At 35.6% G+C, this 24,848-nt stretch overlaps 2 pseudogenes; both read right to left on the bottom strand.

Moving 5' to 3' along the window:
* Window positions 1-4,324: 4,324 nt before the first annotated feature.
* Window positions 4,325-7,794, bottom strand: LOC108485086 (protein argonaute 4A-like; annotated as a pseudogene).
* A 13,190-nt stretch (window positions 7,795-20,984) lies between these two features.
* On the bottom strand, window positions 20,985-21,843 carry LOC108486015 (protein argonaute 4-like; annotated as a pseudogene).
* Window positions 21,844-24,848: the final 3,005 nt, after the last annotated feature.

The following is a 24,848-nucleotide window of genomic DNA, read 5'->3' as shown; positions in this document are numbered from 1 at the left end:
ATTTGAACTCAATGAGAAAAGTGGCAACCCAGTAAGTTAGGGCACTACCTTTCTCGAAGTTTCCAAACATCAAGCATTGCTTTTATTTTTACAAAATTTTTAAATATTGTTTTAAATGACCTTTTAGAGTGACAATTCTGTATTACAAAACATAGATATTCAAATAACGTATATTACAAAATATTATAACACTTTAAACAAATGCAATCACTATATATAAAGGGCAAAATAGAATAATAAAAATAATCATGTTAAGCAAATAGGAATATACCCAAAAGAAAACATAATAAATGCACTAATTATACAATATATCATAAATAAAACATTAGATAATAAATATAAAACACATGGTAAATATTAATGTGTAAAATATGTATTAGTAAAAATAGATGACATGCAAGAAAAATGGATAAATAGAATCTACGTATAAAATATACAATCCAATAATTTAATGTACACATGAATGGATTAATAAATGAAATGATGCATATAATACAATATATCAATGTACATATTCATAAAATATAACATCAAATTAAAAAAAATAACATTCAATACATAAATGATATATACAATATAAAAATATATAAAAGAATTAGTATAAATAATAAAATGAATAATATAAAACATAAATAATATAATAGATAATATACGATATACATAATATATAATAAAAATAATATAATAAGTAATATATATAAAAAATATATTAAATAAAATAAAATATAAATATATATAGGAAAATAATATATGATAAATAAACATTTTATATAAAATATATCAATAGTATTTTTAATAATAATATATGCATAGATTTTAAAATGAATAAATTATATGTAGAAAATAACAAAATTTAAACTAATAAAGAAAAGGAGTAAAATTAAATTTAAATGAAACTATAAGGCTAATTTAAAAATGAAATAAATTTAATTTAAAAAAGAAAAAAAAAGCGAAAACGGAGAAGGACTAAAGGGATAAATATCCCTTTAGCCGAAGAAAACACGCGGATCTCTAAATGGACCGGGTCGAGTAATCGGGTTGGCCCCAAAATGACGTCGTTTTGGGGCCCTTCTGCACACTACGAAACGGCGTCGTATAGGGGTGTTTTAAAAACCAATTTTCTTTCAAAAACATTCATTTTCACCTCCTCCTAAAAAAAAAAACTCAAGAAAAATGCTCTCAAAAGCCTGCCTGCCCTTTGAGCTCCGATCGAACTCCGATCATCGAGCTTCGCCGTCCTCTGTCGTCTTCGCCACCGTTCACGGTGGTCGGAGTTCCCAAAAGCGAGTTTTACACTCCTTAAAGCTTCCCAAAGCCCAATTCGACGGTAATATTCCCTTTCCTTTCTATTTTAAAAGCGCTTTTTGCCTAAAAAACGATTCAAATCTTCAAAATAAAAAAATAGAAAAGAGAACAAAAAGTAATCTCTGAAAATCACCTTAGATCTAATTTTATTCCTTGTATATGTGTAATACCCGTGTCTGTTTTACACTGTTTTTCCGGTAAAAAAAAAAAACCCCCTTTACAATGCTTTCCTTCGGCTTTTATAGCCTTATACAGTATTTTTTACAGATTTCTATTTCATTTCTTGCTATGTTTGGTTCATTTCTGCTGCTTTTCTTTCTCCTTTTGCAGGTGTTCGCGAGAATGATGGCGAGTACTCTGGCTTTAATTCGTGCGCCAATCTCGGCGCGATTCAGAACTAGAGTCATGGCGCTGATGGGGGCTACTAGAATGGCGCGATTTAAAAAGACGCGTCGTTTGGGATGGTTGCTGTGCGAATTCTGGAACCTTCCTTTTACGGCGCTGAAAGGTGCAGAAAACCCTAGGGTTCCCAAATTTGAAAGCAGATTTGGACCATCGGGCCACATAGTTTATTGGGTCTGATTTGTTTGGGCCGACTTAATTTATGTATTGGATTTTGTGTGCTTCTGGGTCGAGGGTGTAAATGGGTCTATTGGGTAGGTTTAGGTATTTGGGTTGTTTATTGTAACTGGACTTTAAATTCTCACGGGCCCGGGCAGATTTAGGCTACTACAGCTGCCCTTCTTTGCTTATTGCTGTGTAACAGGAATCGAGTAAAGACTCATAAAAAGACCAAATTTGCCCGGCCTTATCGGATTATGGTCCTTAGTCTTCTCATTACAAACACAAGACTGTCATGTCGATATCTTCGATCGGCTCTCCGTCGAACACAGATATGCCAAATCATCTTAGATTTGCTTCAACGTAAACACGTGAAAGCCAAATCAGCTATGTCTTCGATCTGCTCTCCGTCGAACACAAAGATGCCAAATCATCTTAGATTTGCTTCAACGTAAACACGTGAAAGTCAAATCTGTTACGTCTTCGATCTGCTCCCCGTCGAATATAGAGAGATAAGATCTGTCATCTTGGATCTACTCCCCGTCTATTACGGAGAGATAAGATCTGTCATCTTGGATCTACTCCTCGTCAATTACAAAGAGATAAGATCTGTCATCTTGGATCTGTTCCCCGCCTATTACAGAGAGATAAGATCTGTCATCTTGGATCTGCTCCCCGCCTATTTCAGAGAGATAAGATATGTCATCTTGGATCTGCCCCGATGAAGGTCAGATCTGCTATGTCTTTGATCTGCTCCCCATTGAATACAGAGAGATAAGATCTGTCATCTTGGATCTACTCCCCGCCTATTACAGAGAGATAAGATCCACTATCTTGGATCTGCCCCGATGAAGGTCAGATCTACTATGTCTTTGATCTGCTCCCCGTCGAATACAGAGAGATAAGATCCACTATCTTGGATCTACCCTGATGAAGGTCAGATCTGCTACGTCTTTGATCTGCTCCCCGTCAAATACAGAGAGATAAAATCTGTCATCTTGGATCTGCTCCCCGTCTATTACAGAGAGATAAGATCCACCATCTTGGATCTGCCTCGATGAAGGTCAGATCTGCTATGTCTTTGATCTGCTCCCCGTCAAATACAGAGAGATAAGATCTGTCATCTTCAACTTGTTCCCTATAAGCACAGGGATGCCATGTTGAAATCTTCGATCTTCATTGTCCCCTAGAGGACATAACCTGTAGAATGTGTATGTGCCTATGCCTAATGATTAGGATGCCATGACTGAAATGAATCAAATGCTCCTATGATGCAAAGTGACTTTTATTTTAGACATCTTGATTCATTCAAGTTTCGTTTTGTTTCACTCAAAGTACCAACCCTATTTTTCTCGTATGCTTAGAACCTTCTCCATCGATTTGGTCCACTGTACTATTCCCACATGTTACGACCCACTGGAGATGTTTATGAAATGATCCTTTCCTAGGATCAACCTCGTCTAATCACCATTTGGACCGAAGAAGAAAATTTCTTGAGTACCTCCAATCCTCACTCAATGGGAATTCCTTAAACAATTGTTATGTTTCAGTTTCTTTGTATTATCTAGAAATCTCCAGAGTAATATGCAAAACTTTATTTGTGAAGCTATTTTAGTTCATCCATCATTATTTCAATGCAATATACTTTATGAATAATGGATAATAAATTGATCTTGAGGAAAATTAGAGTTTGAATGATTTATCAAAAGAAGAACAAAGGAGATTAATCTAGGAATCTATCTTTGAGAAGAAAGAGAATCCAAAGATAGTAAACAAAACAAAAATCAAATGCCTTAGATATCGCAGCTTGGGCTTCTATAAACAAATTCCATGAAGACTGTTTTTAGTTTAACATGTGTTTAGAAGACCCAAAGTACTTTGTTGATGCCCCGGTATGTAACATACTTCACTACTTGTTGACTCCGGTATAGCAAGGTCATTGCTGCTAACCAAAATTTGAGCTGTCCTTTCGGGTTTTCAGCTCAAAACCCCTTTGGTCTTAAGGCACCCTTTGCGGGTTTTCACCTTGGCCTCTCCAATTTTTCTCTTTTTTCATTTTTCATTTTTCTTTTCTTTTCTCTTTTTTTTTTTTGAAATAGAAGTCTCAAAGTGCCCTTTGCAGGTTTTCACTTTGGCTTCCCTTCATTTTCAGACAAAATACTCCTTAATTGAGTCTGAATTCACTGTATTGGGTAAATCTTTCGCACCACTAGAGGAGGCTTTTTCAGAATCTATAGTCTTTCCCATTTGGTATCCATTTTCCTTTGAAATCCTTTGCATGGGAAGAATCTCTTGTAACACAAGTTCTCCTTAAGAAATTCTTTTGCCCCAGCAAAAATTCGGGCTGACGTTTGTCAAACAAAGAAAGCAAATAGTAGCTAGAATCCAGAAGCTCTATATAAAAATAGTTCAATGGAGCTGCTGACATTATCTTTCATTCTGGGAAGTTCAAGTATCTTTAAACTCTATAAACTGCTCTAACTGTGAAGTTACCAAATGAGCTCAGCGAGTAGGGGCCACAACAGATATGTCTGTGGCATTTCTTTGATATAGCATAGACTAGCTCCGGCAGATCATCAGCCAAAAACCCAATCTGACCTAAGAGAACATGATAATGAGTAGGTCTCGTGGTTCCAATCATTCCAGTATGGGCACAAAGATAGAAGTCATTGTTCCTAGGATGATAGACTTTGTTGTCTATAATGGTTCCAGGCGAGTCATTGTCAAGAGATCCCTGCTGAAAAAAAAAACTTAGTATGATGATTTTGCTGTGCCACCATGACCACAAACTTGAGGTTTCAACTCTTATCAAGAAATTTGTAAGCCTCAATTACTTGATCCAGCTCAATGTTCAATTACTTGATTGAACTGTGACTTGATAACTCCATCCCTGAATATGATAATTTGATCCGACTTCCTTTTCCCTAAACTTGTATAGAAGTCTAAGAAAGCTTTCCTTACGATACCCTCATCCATTTTGTCAAAAACTGGTTTGAAGAGAGAATCTATCATTTCAAGCTTCAGAGAATGTGTACGACCTAATGCCCTATAACTGGAAATCAATGGCCATTTCATGAAACTAACCACCGCAGCTATTGACGATATATCAGACTGCTCAGGAGAGCTAAATAATGCATACATTCCAAGGATGATAGTTGGAACCTTTGAAACAACTGGAATTGAAGGTGTTTGCTCAATTACTAGCATGGAATTCAGTTCTCCAAGCTTTGCATTGATTTTTAGAAGCAGGTTTGTAAAGTACTGATCCTTCACCCTAATTAGCGCCATACACTGAGTCACGATGCCATACTTAGACAGATTGTTCTGCTTCTATGGCCCATAAAAAATCGGAGTTTTTCTTATCGAGAAGCAAACAAAGAAGAAACTGCGGAGCTCCGAGTATCCAACACTATTGTCTACCAAGGCATTAATGTGAGGTATAGGAAAACTAGCTTTGTTCCAACTTACAGCCTTTCCTTTCTTCTGAGGCTATATCTTTTACCCCCACTTCATGAGGTAGAATTTATTTCTCTTCTTGCTTCACCATTTTCAACAAATTTAGAAACAAATCGCAATCTCTGTCATCTTTAGAGTACTGAGATTCCTCTAAACACATGTAGCGCTCAAAAGGAACTCTGAATCTGTAGTATCGTTGCCCCTGTCATTAATATCTAGGGATCTTCAATAGGCACAAAAGAATATACAAGGAATAAATGAATTCAAGAATAACTATTTACGTTATGAATGAAGAAAAAATGAGGGAACAATTGCTCAAATTAATCATGAAAGATAAGTTTTATTGAAACAATAATGTCTAAACATGAGCTTATTTCACAAATGAAATCGTATTGTTTCTAGGCTTTAAAACAACAAGTGTGTTTTGAACATTACTCTAAATTAACTTTAAAATACAAGGATCACTTCCACCATTTCATTGTCCAAAACATTCCCAAATGTGCAAGGGCTCAACAGTTTTATTCATTGGTTTCCTCTTCGGATACATTATTCAGATTCCCCAACATCAAGTCCTACTTAAAAGCCCTGAAAACTGGCGTATTCTTGGATCCCATGGAATTCACCTCCCCATCTAAATGATTAGGTAATAAATTCTCTGCCCCAGGGGGATGATCAAAGCTTATAACACCTATTTTGATGAGTTTTTCGATCATCTTTTTAAAGGCAATGCAATTCTCAATTGAGTGTCCTGCACGTCCCGCATGATACTTACATTGAGCGTTCAAATCATACCATTTGGGGTATAGGGTTTGCAACTGTTCTATGTAAAACGGGGACACTACATGTGCGTCAAATAATTTATGATATAGCTCCTTATACGACACTGGAATTGACGTAAAGGGAAGCTTTTCAGGATTCGGTCTCGGATTGGATTCTTGCTTTTGAGGAACCTGGTGGCTAGTAGTTGACATTCTTGGTTGCCTTACAGTCAACAACTTTACCTCATTTTCTTTTCTCGTTATTGCCCTCGAGGTATTGTATCGGGAGCTCCACTCTTACTTTTTAAGAGCTTCGCACTGTTTCGGACACTCCACATTGGTCTTCCTTGCTTCCCTAATGATGACAAGACTGGCTGAATTGCTCCCTGAGTTAGGACCTGAGCCTACTGAATTATTTACTGGTGCCAACATACCGGCTTGATGCTGTTGGGGTTTGATAGTAACTGGTATCTCTCGCAGATGTGCGTCTAGTTGAGTCTGGACCTCTATTGGAGTAAAATTTAGGGAATAAATGATGACCTCATTATCATCTTCAGTGTTGACCACTGGGCTTTTCCTCTTTTCAAGCCCTTCGATTAGTAACTGTCCCAGCTAGCCAATTATATTTCTTTGGAGCTCCAACATTTGATCACATATATTTTGTTGAATTTTGGTCAACTGCTCTTGTATCTGTATTTGCCTTTGCTCCAATCTATCCAACCTTTGTTCCATATCCCCGATTAACTCTCTGAAATAATTTTTGCCTAATTAGGGTCTTTTTATGGACTTAAATTCATATGATGCGATGTGATGTAATGCAAATGCATGAATGCAAAAAGGTATCGATCTCAACTCAATTTCATTTAGAAAACTTTATTTAGAAAAAGAATATCTTTACAGATGAATGGATTACAAATATGCCTTCATCCTATGGCCTAAAGTTTTAACTCAACAAAGCTAACTCCTGACCATGATCTGACTGTAGCTTGTATTTCGTGCTCAATGTATCAGCTTGTACTTTCATGGTCCGTAAATGATCTATTACCATCCCAAATTTGAGGTATGGCTTCACCCATGAAATAATCCCTATATCTATGGACACCTCTTCCAACGTCTGTAAAGTTGTTCTGATTATCTTGAAAGAAAGATTGGCAAACAAGTAGGCACTCCTGTATGCCTTTAAATGATATCCGGCACCTTTAGTGTTTCTTGAGAGCTTTCAGATTCCTGTCTACGCAAAGTATTTTGAAATGCTTACATGGGTATCTTCTCAGCATAGTTAATCTCCACTTTAAAGGTCTTTAAATGATATGGTCTTCTTTAATCTCATTCTTTTGCTTCCATTTTGACATACCATCAGGGCTTGCATTTCCATTGTCTATGATAAGTGCAACATAGTAAACTCATGCTTGTTGTTTGGTCCTATAATCAATAAGACTTTTACCATCATAGGCACAATTCTTTCCATCCAACTCACCTTTGCAGGTCCATGCATTCTGTCAATCACTTTCCTTCCGACACTCTTACCATCAACCATCTTCATATGAAAGAGAAATGTTGTAATGGTGGAAAGGTCTATCAGTATTCTTCTTGTTCATCTTGAAATGATTGGTGAGTACATTACCTACTGCCCTTTAGTTCTTGCAGCTCGCCTTGCCATAGGGTATCGAACAATCTTCCTCGTATCCAATTCTGCTTTGATTGGAAACAACATTAAGACACACTAGTGGCGGAAGAGGCGGGAAATCCAAGACTACCCCTTTTCCTTCCTGCTCTTTCCATTTTATCTCACTCCCTCTCCCCATGACGTTCATCAACTTCCTCACAAAAGTTGGAATACAGTCAGCCCTTGAGTAAACTTTATCAACTTGAATCATAGGACAACGCCACAAAATCGAATATTCCTCCACCACGGGTACCAAATTGGCTTTTCCAAACGTAAAACAACTGTATGCAAGATTCCAATACTGAGTGATGGCCCGAAACAAATTCTCGTCTATCCCAAGTCAAGCAAGTACTGCAAGGCCCCATGGTTGTTGTAGAACAACTGCTTGGCTTCGCTACCCCATTGATCCCATATTTCCTTTAACTCATGCTGATTATCCTGTGTGACGCTGATACGAACGTAGTCTGACAGCTCTGACACATATCCCATGGCTAGACTATTTTCCTTTACTAACTGAGTTTACTCTGACCATATATGGATGTTAGCGTTGTCTTCCACTCTACCAAGAAGTCTGTTCTCCATAATAAAACTCTCTAACTTAGAAACTGACCGAAAATTAATACCTTTTAAATGCGAAATGATATGCAACAAAAGAAAGGAAATAGTTAGTATCACATGATAACAATAAACTCAAAGATAACCTGCAAGGGTAATAATTACGGTATACTTCTATCTAGGTCGAGCTCTTACGGTCCTTCTATATATGGTTTAGTTCTAAAGTTGAGGTACCTGAATCAGTAGATTCCTCGATCCTTACCCATTATAGGCTCATTCGAATCGAGTTCAGTTCAGGGGAATAGATTTCCCTATGGCTACACGGAGATGAAAATCTCACGAAACCATAGGTACGGATGTATCTTGAAAGTGATCCACTATCCTGCACGGAGGCAAAAATCTCACGAAGGCATAGCTTCTCACTCCCACTTAAGGGTGTGACCACAACGATCATGCAAATGCAATGCGTATCAGAATATAGCAACACATGCAATAATACAAACGCATGTAATGCAAAGAGGATTAAATTTAAAATTTTTAATTTCCGACATTAAGACAAGAGATAATCAATTACACTGCTTGACTATCTTACTAGTCCCCAGTGGAGTCGCCAAGCTGTCGAAACCATTTTTAAATCGAGTTTTGGAAAATGGGAATCGACTTTTAAAAAATGAAAACGGGAGTCGCCATCAATCTTTTTAGGTGTGATTAGATCACCTTTAAAACATTTTATTTTAAAATCATTAGTTTTGGTCTACGAAATCAGAAAACGGGTTCGGGAGCCGGTTACGTACGAGGAAGGGTTAGCACCCTCATAACGCCCAAAAATTGGTACCTAATTGATTATCAAAATGTCTTAATGTCGGAAATTTAACAAAAATTTAAGATGTAATCCTCTTTACAATATTTTAATTTTGAAAATTAGGGTTCACTTGTATCAAATGAATCAAAATATTACATCCAATAAGTTAGGACGCACTATTTTAAGACCTTTGAGACTAAGTTAACCATTTTTGAAAATCCCTATCTTGAGACGTCAAAACGTCATAACCAGTAAGTTTGGACACAACGCTTTGAAATTTCAAAACAGCTGCTCATATTTTGAAATCCTTTTTTAAAAAATTTAGAAAGGTGCTTAACTATTTGAACTCAATGAGAAAAGTGGCAACCCAGTAAGTTAGGGCACTACCTTTCTCGAAATTTCCAAACATCAAGCATTGCTTTTATTTTTATAAAACTTTTAAATATTGTTTTAAATGACCTTTTAGAGTGACAATTACAGATTACAAAACATAGATATTCAAATAACGATATTACAAAATATTATAACACTTTATACAAATGCAATCACTATATATAGAGGGCAAAATAGAATAATAAAAATAATCATGCTAAGCAAATAGGAATATACCCAAAAGAAAACATAATAAATGCACTAATTATACAATATATCATAAATAAAACATTAGATAATAAATATAAAAACATGGTAAATATTAATGTGTAAAATATGTATGAGTAAAAATAGATGACATGCAAAAAAATGGATAAATAGAATCTACGTATAAAATATACAATCCAATAATTTAATGTACACATGAATGGATTAATAAATGAAATGATGCATATAATACAATATATCAATGTACATATTCATAAAATATAACATCAAATTAAAAAAATAACATTCAATACATAAATGATATATACAATATAAAAATATATAAAAGAATTAGTATAAAAAATAAAAGAATTAGTATAAATAATAAAATGAATAATATAAAACATAAATAATATAATAGATAATATACGATATACATAATATATAATAAAAATAATATAATAAGAAATATATATAATAAATATAATAAATAAAATATAATATAAATATATATAGGAAAATAATATGTGATAAATAAACATTTTATATAAACATATCAATAGTATTTTTAATAATAATATATGCATAGATTTTAAAATGAATAAATTATATGTAAAAATAACAAAATTTAAAATAATAAAGAAAAGGAGTAAAATTAAATTTAAATGAAACTATAAGGCTAATTTAAAAAAAGAAAAAGAACTGAAAACGGAGAAGGACTAAAGGGATAAAAATCCCTTTAGCCGAAGAAAACACGCAGATCTCTAAATGGACCGGGTCGAGTAATCGGGTTGGCCCCAAAACGACGTCGTTTTGGGGCCCTTCTGCACACTACGAAACGGCGTCGTATAGGGGTGTTTTAAAAACCAATTTTCTTTCAAAAACTTTCATTTTCACCTCCTCCTAAAAAAAAAAACTCAAGAAAAATGCTCTCAAAAGCCTGCCTGCCCTCTGAGCTCCGATCGAACTCCGATCATCGGGCTTCGCCGTTCTCTATCGTCTCCACCACCGTTCATGGTGGTCGGAGTTCCCAAAAGTGAGTTTTACGCTCCTTAAAGCTTCCCAAAGCCCAATCCGACGGTAATATTCCCTTTCCTTTCTATTTTAAAAGCGCTTTTTGCCTTAAAAACGATTCAAATATTCGAAAAAAAAATAGAAAAGAGAATGAAAAGTAATCTCTGAAAATCACCTTAGATCTAATTTTATTCCTTGTATATGTGTAATACCCGTGTCTGTTTTACACTATTTTTTCGGTAAAAAAAAACCCCCCTTTACAATGCTTTCCTTCGGCTTTTATAGCCTTATACAATATTTTTTTACAGATTTCTATTTCATTTCTTGCTATGTTTGTTTCGTTTCTGCTGCTTTTCTTTCTCCTTTTGCAGGTGTTCGCGAGAATGATGGCGAGTACTGTAACACCCCAAACCCGGCCTGGACGTTATGACCGGATCTGATGCGCCACATTGATGCGTTCAAAACATTCCGTATTACTTAGTTTGGAAAAGTGAGTTGGTGTTGTAAAGACACTTTTAAAGGTAGGTTAAAGTGAATAGAAGTCATGCACCGTAGGAAACCAGGAAAAGAGGAGGTGAGTCCGCTTGACCGCTTAAGTACCAAGCTCTTCCCCGATCCAATCCTAGACATGCACACCACCATTGCCACACTCTAACATCTCGTATAATTTTGAGAAAATCGTTTGATTATGTCCGTCTTAAGAAAATGTTTAAGTTGAAAACGTTTGTTTAAAATATTTATTTCCTTGGAAAACATTTACTTTATGGAAACTTTGCGCGTCATCGTGATCTTTTAAAAATCAAGTAGTTTTTATAAAACGAACCTAGTGCTAACCGGTTTAATAATCCCCAAAATAAAAATAATTAAAAAGAGCGGCCTTATTACAACTTTAAACATAATAAAATAAAATAATCCAAATTAAATGCTAAACTTATTTAAAATTGGCAATCCATCTTCATGGCCACTCTGAATCCCGCCCACTCCAAGTCCACCAACTAGGGCTCACCCGCAAGGATGGAAGAGGAAGGGGTGAGTTTGGGAAAACTCGGTGTATATGAAACCCATCCAAAGCCCAATTCACTCGAGCCCATTGGGCCTAAGCCCTATTTAGATAATAGTACACGAGGCGAAGCCCTTTCCGAATCACAATAGCAAGGCCTTAGCCCTTTTTACATAACAAAGTGGCCCATAGGCCCGCTTCAAGAATATGAGTAACATCGAATAATGAATGCAAGCCCATCCGGGAGACTACTCAACCCACCAACCGCTACACCGCCTGCATCAGCCCTACACACCATGTGGGGAATATCTCAACCCACCCAAATTTCACACATTACACAGATTGCGAACGCACTCAAATTCGATCGATTGAGGCAAAGCCTCCAAGACGTGGATGAACCACTTTCAAGATTTCCTCCATTAATACCCCAATCCCATGCAACAGATATTAATAAATGCATATCATGCAAAATACGTAGTAATCAATCAAGCGATTCACCAATTTAAAACCCTAGGGGTATATCGGTAATTTTGCTCTTTAGGGTAATTTGGTAATTTTGCTCTTTAGGGTAATTTCGTGATCTACGCCATCACAAGCTAATTCAGTAATTTTATCGGTTTTATGCGCTTTGATTCCACCATCTACCTAACAGGCTAATTTGCCCATCTCTTACCCATATTGGTCCGTAAGCCCATTGGGCCCAGTTTTGGCCCATCAAGCCCCTTTTTCCGAAATACGCTAAAGCATCACGCGAACGTGCTTACCACCTTGCGGTGCCAGATCTAACAATTACTCTATACCTTGAGAGCATTCGCATACTCACATGACCATGAAATGCCGGAATTTCAGCATTTCGGCTTTTGCCGAATTGAACTAAGAAAGGGTGTTCGGTACACACCTGATAAACGACGACTGCTTCTGAGATCCCTTTCGATGTCCTACAATTTATTAGCACAGTTCTTATTTACAAACCATAATCACTAAACCCCCAAAACTTACTTATCCATGATCGAACCATATCCCTAAAAACCTTTGAAACCTTACCTTTTTGCCAAAATCGATAGTTAGCTCCGAATCCGATTACTCCAATGAACCACGCCTTAGATTCAACGCTTAAGAAGACTCTAGTCACCGAAAGAAAACATCGCTTAAAGACTCTTAGAGCCATATGCCCAAATCGACACCTCCCTAATTTTAGGGACTTGACTTTTCTTAACTTTGCAAAATAAGAACAGATCCGAGATGATACGTACTTACCCTTACTCCCACTTGATTTCCACGCAATCTAGTGTAGATTTATCTATCAAACGACAGAGAACTCGATTCCCCAAAGTCTTGAAGTTTCGCTATAAGCCCCCAAATCTATGGTTTTTCGCTTTTGTGTGATGAAGAAGATGATAATGTGGGGCTACAACCTTGAAGTAGAATTGCGATCGAGATCTAGGATTAAGAAAAGATAATTGCAAATTAATAAAACAAAAGAACATAGGAGAACACGGCTTTGAAGAAATCGGCACAAGTAATGATCACAGGATTTGGCTTTTATGGATTCGCAAAAGTATTGATGAATAGCGGTATGATGAATAGTTTTGAAGAAGAAGAAAGAAAAATAGAAGAAGAGGAATAGGGAGGTGGTAGTTTCGCTAGAGAGGAAAAAGAGAGGAAAAACAACCCTAAGGTGTTAAAGCGGAAGAAAAACGGCACTACTCAATACCCTAAGTGCCAAATACTAACAACATAGCCCCCGCCGATTTTTCCCTCTTCAATTCCCATAATTCGACCAACTCCTAGCCTCATCCAAATCCCTTAAATCTCTCCCTTATCCCTCCTTAATCCAAGCATTTAAACTGATCCAACTCTCCTTTAGCGTAATCCACCAACTCCAACACTTACCCCTCCCGCACTAAAAATAAATGCATCTATTTGCCAACACAGGAATCGATCCTTGCCTTCCCAAAGCTCCACACGCCACTTTTCTAGGAGCCTAGTGGCGTCACCCTTGCCACTTAACCAAGGCTCTTTTGTGATGCAATTTACCCATCACTCCACTTAAGGCCACTTAGCCAGAACCCCTAACTCCTAAGTCTAAAATTCCAAAAATTCAACTGGGTTTTGGCCAACTCATGGGCCTTCTATAAGCCCATTTACCTACTCAAAATACTAATTCCACATCCAAATACAAAATTTTAAAAATCTTTACAAAATATTGAAAATCGCGAATAAACCCGAAAATCAGGATGTTACAAGTACTCTGGCTTTGATTCGTGCGCCAATCTCAGCGCGATTCAGAACTAGAGTCATGGCGCTGATGGGGGCTACTAGAATGGCGCGATTTGAAAAGGCGCATCGTTTGGGATGGTTGCTGTGCGAATTCTGGAACCTTCATTTTGCGGCGATAAAAGGTGCAGAAAACCCTAGGGTTCCCAAATTTGAAAGCAGATTTGGACCATCGGGCCACATAGTTTATTGGGTCTGATTTGTTTGGGCCGACTTAATTTATGTATTGGGTTTTGTGTGCTTCTGGGTCGAGGGTGTAAATGGGTCTATTGGGTAGGTTTAGGTATTTGGGCTGTTTATTGTAACTGGACTTTAAATTCTCACGGGCCCGGGCAGATTTGGGCTACTACAGTTATATATCTAAATATGAGTTTTAAGTTATGATATTTAAAATATTTATTAAATACAATGAAAATTTTAAGAAAAAACATTTCAACATTTCCATGGTATATTGATAAGTTTGGAATTTAATTATACCAAAATCAATGCTAAATTATCTACATATATCGTAGTTGTTTGACAAATGCTTACCCTTAATTCAAAGCCAATTTAATGTTAACTTTACTAAATCATGAGTTCAACTTTCTCTTTATTTACATGCAACGATCAATCAGATGAAGAGGAAAAAAATTTTTAAACTCATAATCCAACAAAATCCACATTATAGGGCCATTAGTAATAGATAACAACCTGTTCTTGACAATGATCTTTTAACAAATACTAATCCTTAATTGAGAGCTAAACTAATAATGTTGATTTTACTAAATTATGAGTCTAGTTTTCCTTTCATTGGCATGCAATCATTAGTTGATGAAGAGATAAAAACTAGACTCATAATCTAGCAAAGTCAGTATTATGGGGCTATTAGTAATGGATATCAACTTGTAATTGCCAATGATCAATCAACACATGTTGATTGATCTCTCTCTATATATATATTTTTTGCTCAGTCAAACTATTCTGTTTAAAAGCAACAGAACAGTAGTTCCAATTAAACAATACAATTGTCACAAAAGCTAATATAACATGAAAACCAGACATCCCAATCACCAATCTAACATTCACCACCACGCCTTGAACATAACCCTACGATTAATACTTACTGTCGCTAATGTTTCTGCCATTTCATTGCCATGCTGATCTGCTTTTGAAAATTGTACCTCACCCACACAAGCTAGTCTCCTTTCCATATTTGCGAATGTAGTTTGTTGCAACCAAGGTCTCCTGTCTTTGTTCAATAACCAATTGAGAGCCAAATTAATGTCGACTTTGCTGAATTATGAGCCTAGTTTTCCTTTCATTGGCATACAATCATTACTTGCTGAAGAGAAAAAAAACACTAGGTTCATAATCCAGCAAAGTCAACATTATAAGGCTATTAACAATAGATAACAACTTGTATTTGCAAATGATCAATCAACACATGTTGATTGATCTCTAATAGAGAGCCAATTTAATGTCGACTTTGCTGAATTATGAGTCTAATTTTTCTTTCATTTGCAAGCAACGATCAACTTAACTAAATAATTATGAAGAGATAAAAATTAGGCTCATAATCCAGCAAAGTCCACATTATAGCCAAATATTATTGGCAATATCAACCAGCCATATTTGTATATATTTCCAAGGGGATGATAAAGAGAGAGGTAAGGGGTAGATGTATTTATAGGCTTCAAAGCCTTGAAGAAAGGAAAATAACACCTTTTATTTTCAATAGTTTATTATTTTTCCACAATGGAAAATTACTGGGTAGTTGGATCTACTTTTCCTTTCATTTATGAAGAATATGATGAGTTGACATTAAAATTATCTATGAATGTTTCCAAGAAATGGACGTAAACTTGTTTCTTTTTTGCCTTGTTTAAGAGAAAGGAAAATTCGTTTAAATCTTATTCTAACTTAATTCGATACGACTTCAAGTCAATCAAATCTTTATGGTAATCTGTAAATATAAACTAATAATTACCAAAGGTTATTTGAGATGTGAACTTATAATGTTTTGGTCTAATGTGTTCGTTGGATGTGTGAAGCCCCCACTTTTCGCTATTCAAGGTTGAAAAATTATAGGCACGTACCAAGTCATTTTGCATGGTTTAAAAAATAAATATTATAATAGATTATACTCTCAATTATAGCTTTTAACTTTTTTATTTTTATAACTTTTAAATTATTTGTTGATTACATATAATACAAATGATGCTATGTTAACATGACAGGTACATGGATTACTATGCATGTTGTCACACCAACAACATTAAAAATTAATGTTGTCGAAACCATTTTTAAATCGAGTTTTAGAAAATGGGAATCGACTTTAAGAAAAACGAAAACGGGAGTCGCCACCTATCTTTTTAGGTGTGATTGGATCACCTTATAAAATATTTTGTTTTAAAACACTAATTTTGGTCTACGAAAGTCGAGAAAACGGATTCGGGAGTCGGTTACGTACGAGGAAGGGTTAGCACCCTCGTAACGCCCAAAAATTAGTACCTAATTGATTATCAAGTGTCTTTAATATCGGAAATTTGAAAGTTTTAAGATGCAAACCTCTTTTAATTAGAATGTCTCAATTTTGAAAATTAAGGCTCACTTATTTCAAACGAGTCAAAACATCACATCCAAGAAGTCGAGACGCAACATTTTAAAACCTTCAAACTAAGCTCGTCTTTGAAAATTTCTATCTCGAAACAACAAAACGCCATATCCAGTAAGTTAGGACACTATGTTTTGAAATCTCGAAATAATTGTTTAAGTTTTGAAAACTCAAAATCACTTAGAAGGGTGCTTGACTATTCGAATTCAACGAGAAAAGTCGCAACCCAGTAAGTTAGGGCACTACCTTTCTCGAAGTTTTCCAAGCATCAAGCATTGCCTTTTAATTTTTTTAAAAAAAACCTTGGAATATTATTTTAAATGACGTTTTAGGATGACATATTAATGCATCATAAAGCATAGATGTACAAAATATTCTAACATTTCCATACAAACATAAATAATATCATTAAGACAAAACAAAATAACATGAACATACGTTTAATGAAAAAAAATCATACTAGGGTAAATATAAGATAATAAACAAATAAAAACATTAGTAAACTAAAAGAAAAACATAATACATGCAAAAATTATACAACAATATATATCATAAAATAATACATAAAAGAAATAATTAAACATAGCATATAGAAAAAAGAAACTATGCACAAATAAGATAAATGACATACACTAAAAAATGAATAAATAGAACATTTACAAATTATAAAAATATAATGCAATAGTTCAAAATACATGAAATGATAATATAATGTATATACATGCGTAAAAAATATATATTTGAAAATAAACTATATAAAAGGTTAAATATTATAATATATAAAATAAATAATCAAATGTATAAAAATAGGAATAAATATACGTATTTGAAAAAGAAGAAATTAAAATAAAAAAAGGTTGAAAAACTAAGATAGACGAAGAATAAAATAAGAACAAACCACGAGAGTAAGAACGCAAGAGGAGAGAAATTTGAGTGAATGCTCTCAAGAATTCTTATTGCTTCCCAAAACTCAAGTGATTTACAATGAAGGAGAGGCCTCTATTTATAGTTGACCTCCCCAAATCCAACGGTACAGATCAATTACATCAACGGTTAAGATTAAAGGATATCTACAAATTAAATCTCCAAGATTACAAGATCATATCTTCAAGATTGCATATCATATCTAAGATTGTATCATATCTAAGATTGCTTATCCTTAAAGATTATATTTCCATATGAGTCAAGCTTGTAGATGGACCTTAAATATTTTCAAGTAATGGGCCATTCCGATTGGGCCAAATTATATGTTTGTAATTTTGTACTGGACTTGGACTTTGTTTTATTTTTATGTTTTGGGGTTTATTATTTTAAACACCTAAATGGGCCGGCAAAATGGCCTATTACAAATGTTTTAGTCAATATTTTCATTTAAAAAAGGTGATTTGATTCTTTTTGAAAGGTTAAAGATCAAATTTAACCTAAAACAAATAAAGGTCAAATTGATTAAAAATATAAATGTTAAAAGTAAAATTTAGCATTATGCCTAGATTGTAGTATACTCCGATATTATCGTGGGTAAAAAATGTAATAAATTCATAAAAAAATTGATATACCTATAATCTATATATATGGGTAAACTATAGAATTAATCACCCAGCTATTAGAGTGTTTCTATTTTCACTCAACAATGAAATATTTCAATTTAGTCACTAACATTTTAGATTAAAGGATATCTACAAATTAAATCTCCAAGATTACAAGATCATATCTTCAAGATTGCATATCATATCTAAGACTGTATCATATCTAAGATTGCATATCATATCTAAGATTGCATATCCTTAAAGATTATATTTCCATATGAGCCAAGCTTGTAGATGGACCTTAAATATTTTCAAGTAATGGGCCATTCCGATTGGGCCAAATTATATGTTTGTAATTTTGTACTGGACTTGGACTTTGTTTTATATTTATTTTTTTGGGGTTTATTATTTTAAATACTGAAATGGGCTGGGAAAAAATGGGCTATTACAGCTGCCCCTCTTTGCTCATTGTCGTGTAACGAGAATAGAGCAAAGACTATAAAAGGACCCATTTTGCCCGGTCTCATCAGCTTCAGACTTCATGGTCCTCAATCTGCTCCTTACAAACTCAGGATTGTCATGTTGATATCTTCGATCTGCTCTCCGTCGAACACAGAGACGCCAAATCTACTTCTTCGATTTGTTCCCTGACAATACAGAGATGCCAAATCATCTTAGATTTGCTTCAACATAAACACGTGAAAGCCAAATCTGCTATGTCTTCGATTTGTTACTTGGAAACACAAGGATGCCAAATCATCTTGGATCTGCTTCAGTATAAACATCTGAAGGTTAGATCTGCTATGTGTCTGCTATCCGTCGAATATGGAGACGCCAGATCTATTATCTTGGATCTGCTTTGATGTGAAAACATCTGAAAGTCAGATCTGCTATGTCTTCGATTTGCTCTTTGTAAACACAAGAATGCCAAATCATCTTGGATCTGCTTCAGTAAAAACATCTGAAGGTTAGATCTGCTATGTATATGCTCTCCGTTTGAATATGGAGATGTCAGATCTGTTATCTTGGATCTGATTTGATGTGAGAACATCCGAAAGTCAGATCTGCTATGTCTTCGATTTGTTCCTTGTAAACACAAGAATGCCAAATCATCTTGGATCTGCTTCAGTATAAACATCTGAAGGTTAGATCTGCTATGCTTTAGCCTGTTACCCTACTGTTTAGGGGATTAAGGCGGGTCTTCGTCGATCTGCTCCACTATTGCTTAGGGAGATAAGATCTGTGAACCTGTTACCCTACTGCTTAGGGGATTAAGGCAAGTCTTCGATCTGTTCCACTACTGCTTAGGGAGATAAGATCTGCAAATTTAACCTGTTACCCTACTGCTTAGGGGATTAAGGCGAGTCTTCGATCTGCTCCACTATTGCTTAGGGAGATAAGATCTGTAAATTTAACCTATCACCCTACTGCTTAGGGGATTAAGGCGCTGAATTTTGTAATTTTCAATCAATCTTGCTACATTGTCCACTAGGGAATCCACCTGTAGAATTGATTTCCTGGAATTTATGCTTATGCCAAATAATTAAGATGCCATGATCGAAATGAGTCAAATGCTCCTAATTAGACATATTATGATGCAAAATGTTTATGAAAATAAATTCTATTTCAGACGTCATCACTCATTCATCTATCGAGCTTTTCCACCTCATTCTTCTCGACATATCAATCATACTCTGCTTGTATGCCTCGAATATTCTCCATCAATTTGGTCTACCGTACCATTCCTCGAATGTTACGACCCACTGAGAATATCTATAAGATGATCTTTTCTTAGAATCGAATCGTTTGATTTGTTCAATCATCATTTCTGACTGGAAGAAATAAATTCCTCAAGTTCTTTCAACCCTCACTTACGTGAATTTCTCAAACAATTGTCCTGTTTTAGTTTCTTGTATCATCTAGAAATTTCCAGAGTAATGTGCAAAACTTCATTTGTGAAAATTATTTAGTTCATCTATCACTATTTCAATGCAACATACTTTAAGAATAATAGAAGATAAATTAATCTTGAGAATAATTAGATTTGAATAAATTTGTCCAAAATACAAGGGAAATTAATCTGAAAGCCTATCTTTGAGAAGAAATAGAATCTAAAGATAGCAAACAAGACAAAAGTTAGATGCCCTAGATATCGCCGCTTGAACATCTATAGACCAGCTCCATGAAGTCTTTCTTGAATTCAACATGTGTTTAAAAGATCCAAAGTACTTTGTTGATGCCCCGATATGCAACGCGCTTCACTCTTCGTTGAATCAGATATAGCAAGGTCACTGCATGACTTTCCAAATTTGAGCTGCCCTTTCGGGTTTTCAACTCAAAACCCCTTTGGTCTCAAGGCGCCCTTTGCGGGTTTTCACCTTGGCCTCTCCATTTTTTTTTTCTCTTTTTTTTCTTTTTTTTTTTTTTTTTGAAATAGAAGTCCCAAAGTGCCCTTTGCGGGTTTTCACATTGGCTTCCCTTCTCCTTCAGACAAAGTACTCATTGACTGAGTCCGAATTCACTGGATCAGATAAATTCTTTCTATCCATTTCTTGTCAAAATCAGTGTACCTCTAGAGAAAGCCCTCTTCACAACATATGGCCATTCCCAATTCGGCATCCTTTTGCATGGGAAGGATCTCTTTCAACACAAGGTTTCCTTTATGAAATTCTTTTAGACGAACCTTCTTTGTCATAAGTCTGTGTCATCCATTCTTAGTACATTTGCTTAGGATGAATACTTTCAAGTTAAGTTTACTAGAGGTATTCAATTCTTGACTCCATCAAAGCTTGGAGGAAAAATCTTGATTCATAAACCTATGAGAAAGGGATTGCCCAATGACGATCCCGGTTGTTGTTTGTCAAACCCTACAAAAAGATGGTTTAATGATTCTCAGCAGACAAGAATGAAGTTGCTGACTTTATCCTTCAACCTGGAAAGCTGAGGTACAGAGATTACTTCCGGAGCATACATCCCACCATGACTCGATGATGTTTCTGAAGCATCCCTACTCTTCATAAATTGCCCCCAACTGTGAAGCTGCCAAATGAGCGTAGCAAATAGGAGTCATAACAAATATGGTTGTGGTGCTCCTTTGATACATATAGGATAGAGAATGAACAAAATCTTACAGATCATCAGCCGAAAACCCAGCCTGGTCTAAGAGAACATGATAATGGGTCTGCCTCGTGATTCCAATCATTCCAGCATGGGTACCAAGGTAAAAATCATTATTCTTTGGATGGCATACTTTGTTGTCAATGACAGTACCATGTAGCACATTGTCAGGAGATCCCTACTGAAAAAACTTGATATGATGGTTTTTTGTACAACAATAACCACAATCTTTAGGGTTCCACTTCTCGTCAAGGAACTTGCAAGCCTCAATAACTTGATCAAAACTTGATTGAATTGAGACTCGCTAACCCCATCCCTGAAAATAATGATTTGATCAAGTTTCCTCTTCCCTGAACTTGTATAGAAGTCTAAGAGAGCTTCCTTCATGATACCGTCATCCACTTTGTCAGAAACTGGTTTTGAAGAAAGAATCTATCATTTTAAGCTTCAGAGACTGTGTACGGCCTGATGCCCCATAGCTGGAAATGAATGGCCACCGCCTGGAGCTAACCATTGCAGCTATTGACGGCACATCAGACTGCTCAGGAAAGCCAAACAATTCACCTATTCCAAGGATGATGGTTGGAACCTTTGAAACAATGGGAATTGAAAGTGTTTGCCCCAGCGTAAGCATAGAGAGTAGGCGGTAGTTTCTTATGCCAATTTTTACCAGTCTCGGTCATCTTCTGTAATTTTTTCTTCTTCTTTTTCTTTTCTTTTGGCAACCTTTGTTGTACTGTGGTATGGTGCATTATCTTTGAAAAGACTGCAAACTTTTGGCATTGTGCAGTTATATATAATCTTTTTTTTTTGAAATGGATGACTTTTGACTTTGTAATATTGGCATATAAAGCTATCTCCCCCTCTTAATAGAGCAGTTGACGTCCGCAAAGATGAGTCATTGTCAACTTGAAACTTTTGACGAGCTCGGGCCCATAACATACATGCCCCATAAGTCTTGACTCCTTTAAATTTGGCATTCTTTGTACAACTGATGCAATCCCTTTCCATGGTGGACCAACAGTGCCCCAAAACCTCATGTTTATCCTGGCAATTACAAATCCTCCTGCATGCGTCTTTGGACCACATTTTTGAATTCCTATAATAGTCTCAACAAGGTCTTGTTTTGTCTCCTCAACTAATTCCAATTTCGTAATCTTTCCTTCCTCTAAGGTTATATTCCTACCACCACTTCATGGGGTAAAAACCATTTTCAACAAATTCAGAAATAAGTCACAATTTCTGTCACCTTAAAGTACTGAGATTCCTTTAAACACATATCGCACTCAAAAGGAACTCTAAATCTATAGTATCGTTGCTCATGTAATTGATATCTAGGGATCTATGATAGGCACACAAAAGAATATACAAGGAATAAATGAATTCAAGAATGACTATTTACATGAAATAAAAATTTATAAAGAATGTCAAAATTCAAAAGAATCAGAATGAAAGAATATTTACTCGGATAAATAATAAAAGTATGTTTTATTGAAAATAAAAATGTCTGAACATGAGCCCACTTATCAAAAGAAATTTCATTACTCCTAGGCTTTAGAGCAACAAGAGTGTTCTGAATATTACTCCGTAAAATTCCTAAAGATTATAGGAAGTTCTTTTGCAGTCCAATTGTTTAAAGAACTTCCTGGTTCGTAAGGGCGAATGCCCTCAAGGTTTCTTTGTTCAGTCCCTTCCTCATGTATGACATTGATGGGATGATTTTCATCTCCAAACACCCCCTTCTCCGGGTAAGCTATCCCTCCTGACACAAAAGTCGGGGATATGTAAAGGAGCGTCGTTAATTCCCATTCAACTTATTTTTCACTTAGCCGCGACCCTCTTCTCTCTCTCTCTCTTTTTCTTTCTCTTTTTAATAACTTTAACTAATTAGGGTCTTTTTGTAATTTTGAATGCAAATGATGCAATGAAATACTATAAGATGCAAATGAATACAAAAGGTATCGATCTCGATTCAATCTCATTTAGAAAACTTTATTAAGAAAAAGAATATCTTTACATATAAATGGATTACAAATACGCTTTCGCCCTAATGCCTAAAGTTTTAACAACAAAACAAACTCTTGGCCACGATCAGATTGTAGCTCATATTGGTGCTCAATATGTCAGCCTGTGCCACCAATGTCTGTAAATAATCAGCTGCCTCCTGAGTTTGATCTACAACCTCACCTGTGGGGTAATCCGTGCAGCTAAGGGCACCTCCTCCAATACACGTGAAGTTGTTACGATTATTTTGAGATAGATTAGCGAGCAGTAGGTATCCCGTTCTGCAGTGTGCTACCTTAAAATAATATCCTATATCCTCAATGTTTCTTGAGAGCTTTCAGATTTCTACTCACGCAGAGCATCCTACCTCGGTACTTTCGCAGCATAGCTAATCTCTAAAGGTCTTTGTATGATAAGGTCTTTTTTAATCATTTTCTTTCATGCTTACTTGAGCTATCCAGGCCATCGGGGTTGCATTTCCATTGTTTCTGATAAGTACAACAGTAAACTCAAGCTTGTTGTTTGGTAGCGGTCCTATAGTAAACGAGCTTTTTACCATCATAGGCAAAATTCTTTCCATCCAACTCATTTTTGTAGGTCTCATGCACTCTATCAATCATTTTCCTTCCAATACCCTTACCATCCACATGGCAACCGTCTTCATATGAAAGAGAAATGCTATAATGGTAGAAGTGTCTATCAATACTCCCACACTCACTTTGAATTGCTCATCTATCCTCCTGTCAAGCAAATACTGCAAGTCCCCTTAGTTATTGTAGAACAACTACTTGGCTTCATTACTCCATTGATCCCATATTTCCTTTAACTCCTGGAGATTATTTTGCACCACACTGATGCCAGTGTAACCCCATAATTCTGATGTGTATCCTTCAGTGTTTCCTTTGACCATTTATGGACGTTAACGTTGCCCTTCATTCTATCAAGAAGTCCGTTCTCCATAATAAAACTTTCTAACTTAGAAACTGACCGTGAATCGATACCTTTTAAATGCAAAATGACATGCACAAAAGAAAGAAAACAGTCAGTATCATATGATATTAATAAACACAAAGATAACCTAAGTATAATTCTATCTATATTGAGCTCTTACGGTTTTTCTATATGTGGTTTGTTTCTAAAGTTTGAGGTACCCGAACCAGCAGATTCCTTGATCCTCACCCATTATAGGCTCATTTGAATCGAGTTCAGTTCAGGGGAATACATTTCCCTATGGCTACATGGAGATGAAAATCTCACAAAACCATAGGTACGGATGTATCCCGAAAGTGATCCACTATCCTGCACAGAGGTAAAAACCTTACGAAGGCGTAGCTTCTCACTCCCACTTAAGGGTGTGACCACAACGGTTATGCAAATGCAATGCGTATCAGAATATAGCAACACATGCAATAATACAAACACATGTAATGCAAAGAGGATTAAATTTTAAAATTTTTAATTTTCGACATTAAGACAAGAGATAATCAATTACACGGCTTGACTCTCTTATTAATCCCCAGTAGAGTCCCCAAGCTGTCGAAACCATTTTTAAATTGAGTTTTGGAAAATGGGAATCGACTTTAAGAAAAACGAAAACGGGAGTCGCAACCAATCTTTTTAGGTGTGATTGGATCA

This window comes from Gossypium arboreum, chromosome 6, assembly GCF_025698485.1.
Source record: "Gossypium arboreum isolate Shixiya-1 chromosome 6, ASM2569848v2, whole genome shotgun sequence".
Classification (NCBI taxonomy): domain Eukaryota; kingdom Viridiplantae; phylum Streptophyta; class Magnoliopsida; order Malvales; family Malvaceae; genus Gossypium; species Gossypium arboreum.
Note: the sequence above shows the minus strand (reverse complement) of the source record. Positions and strands in the feature narration are given on the sequence as shown.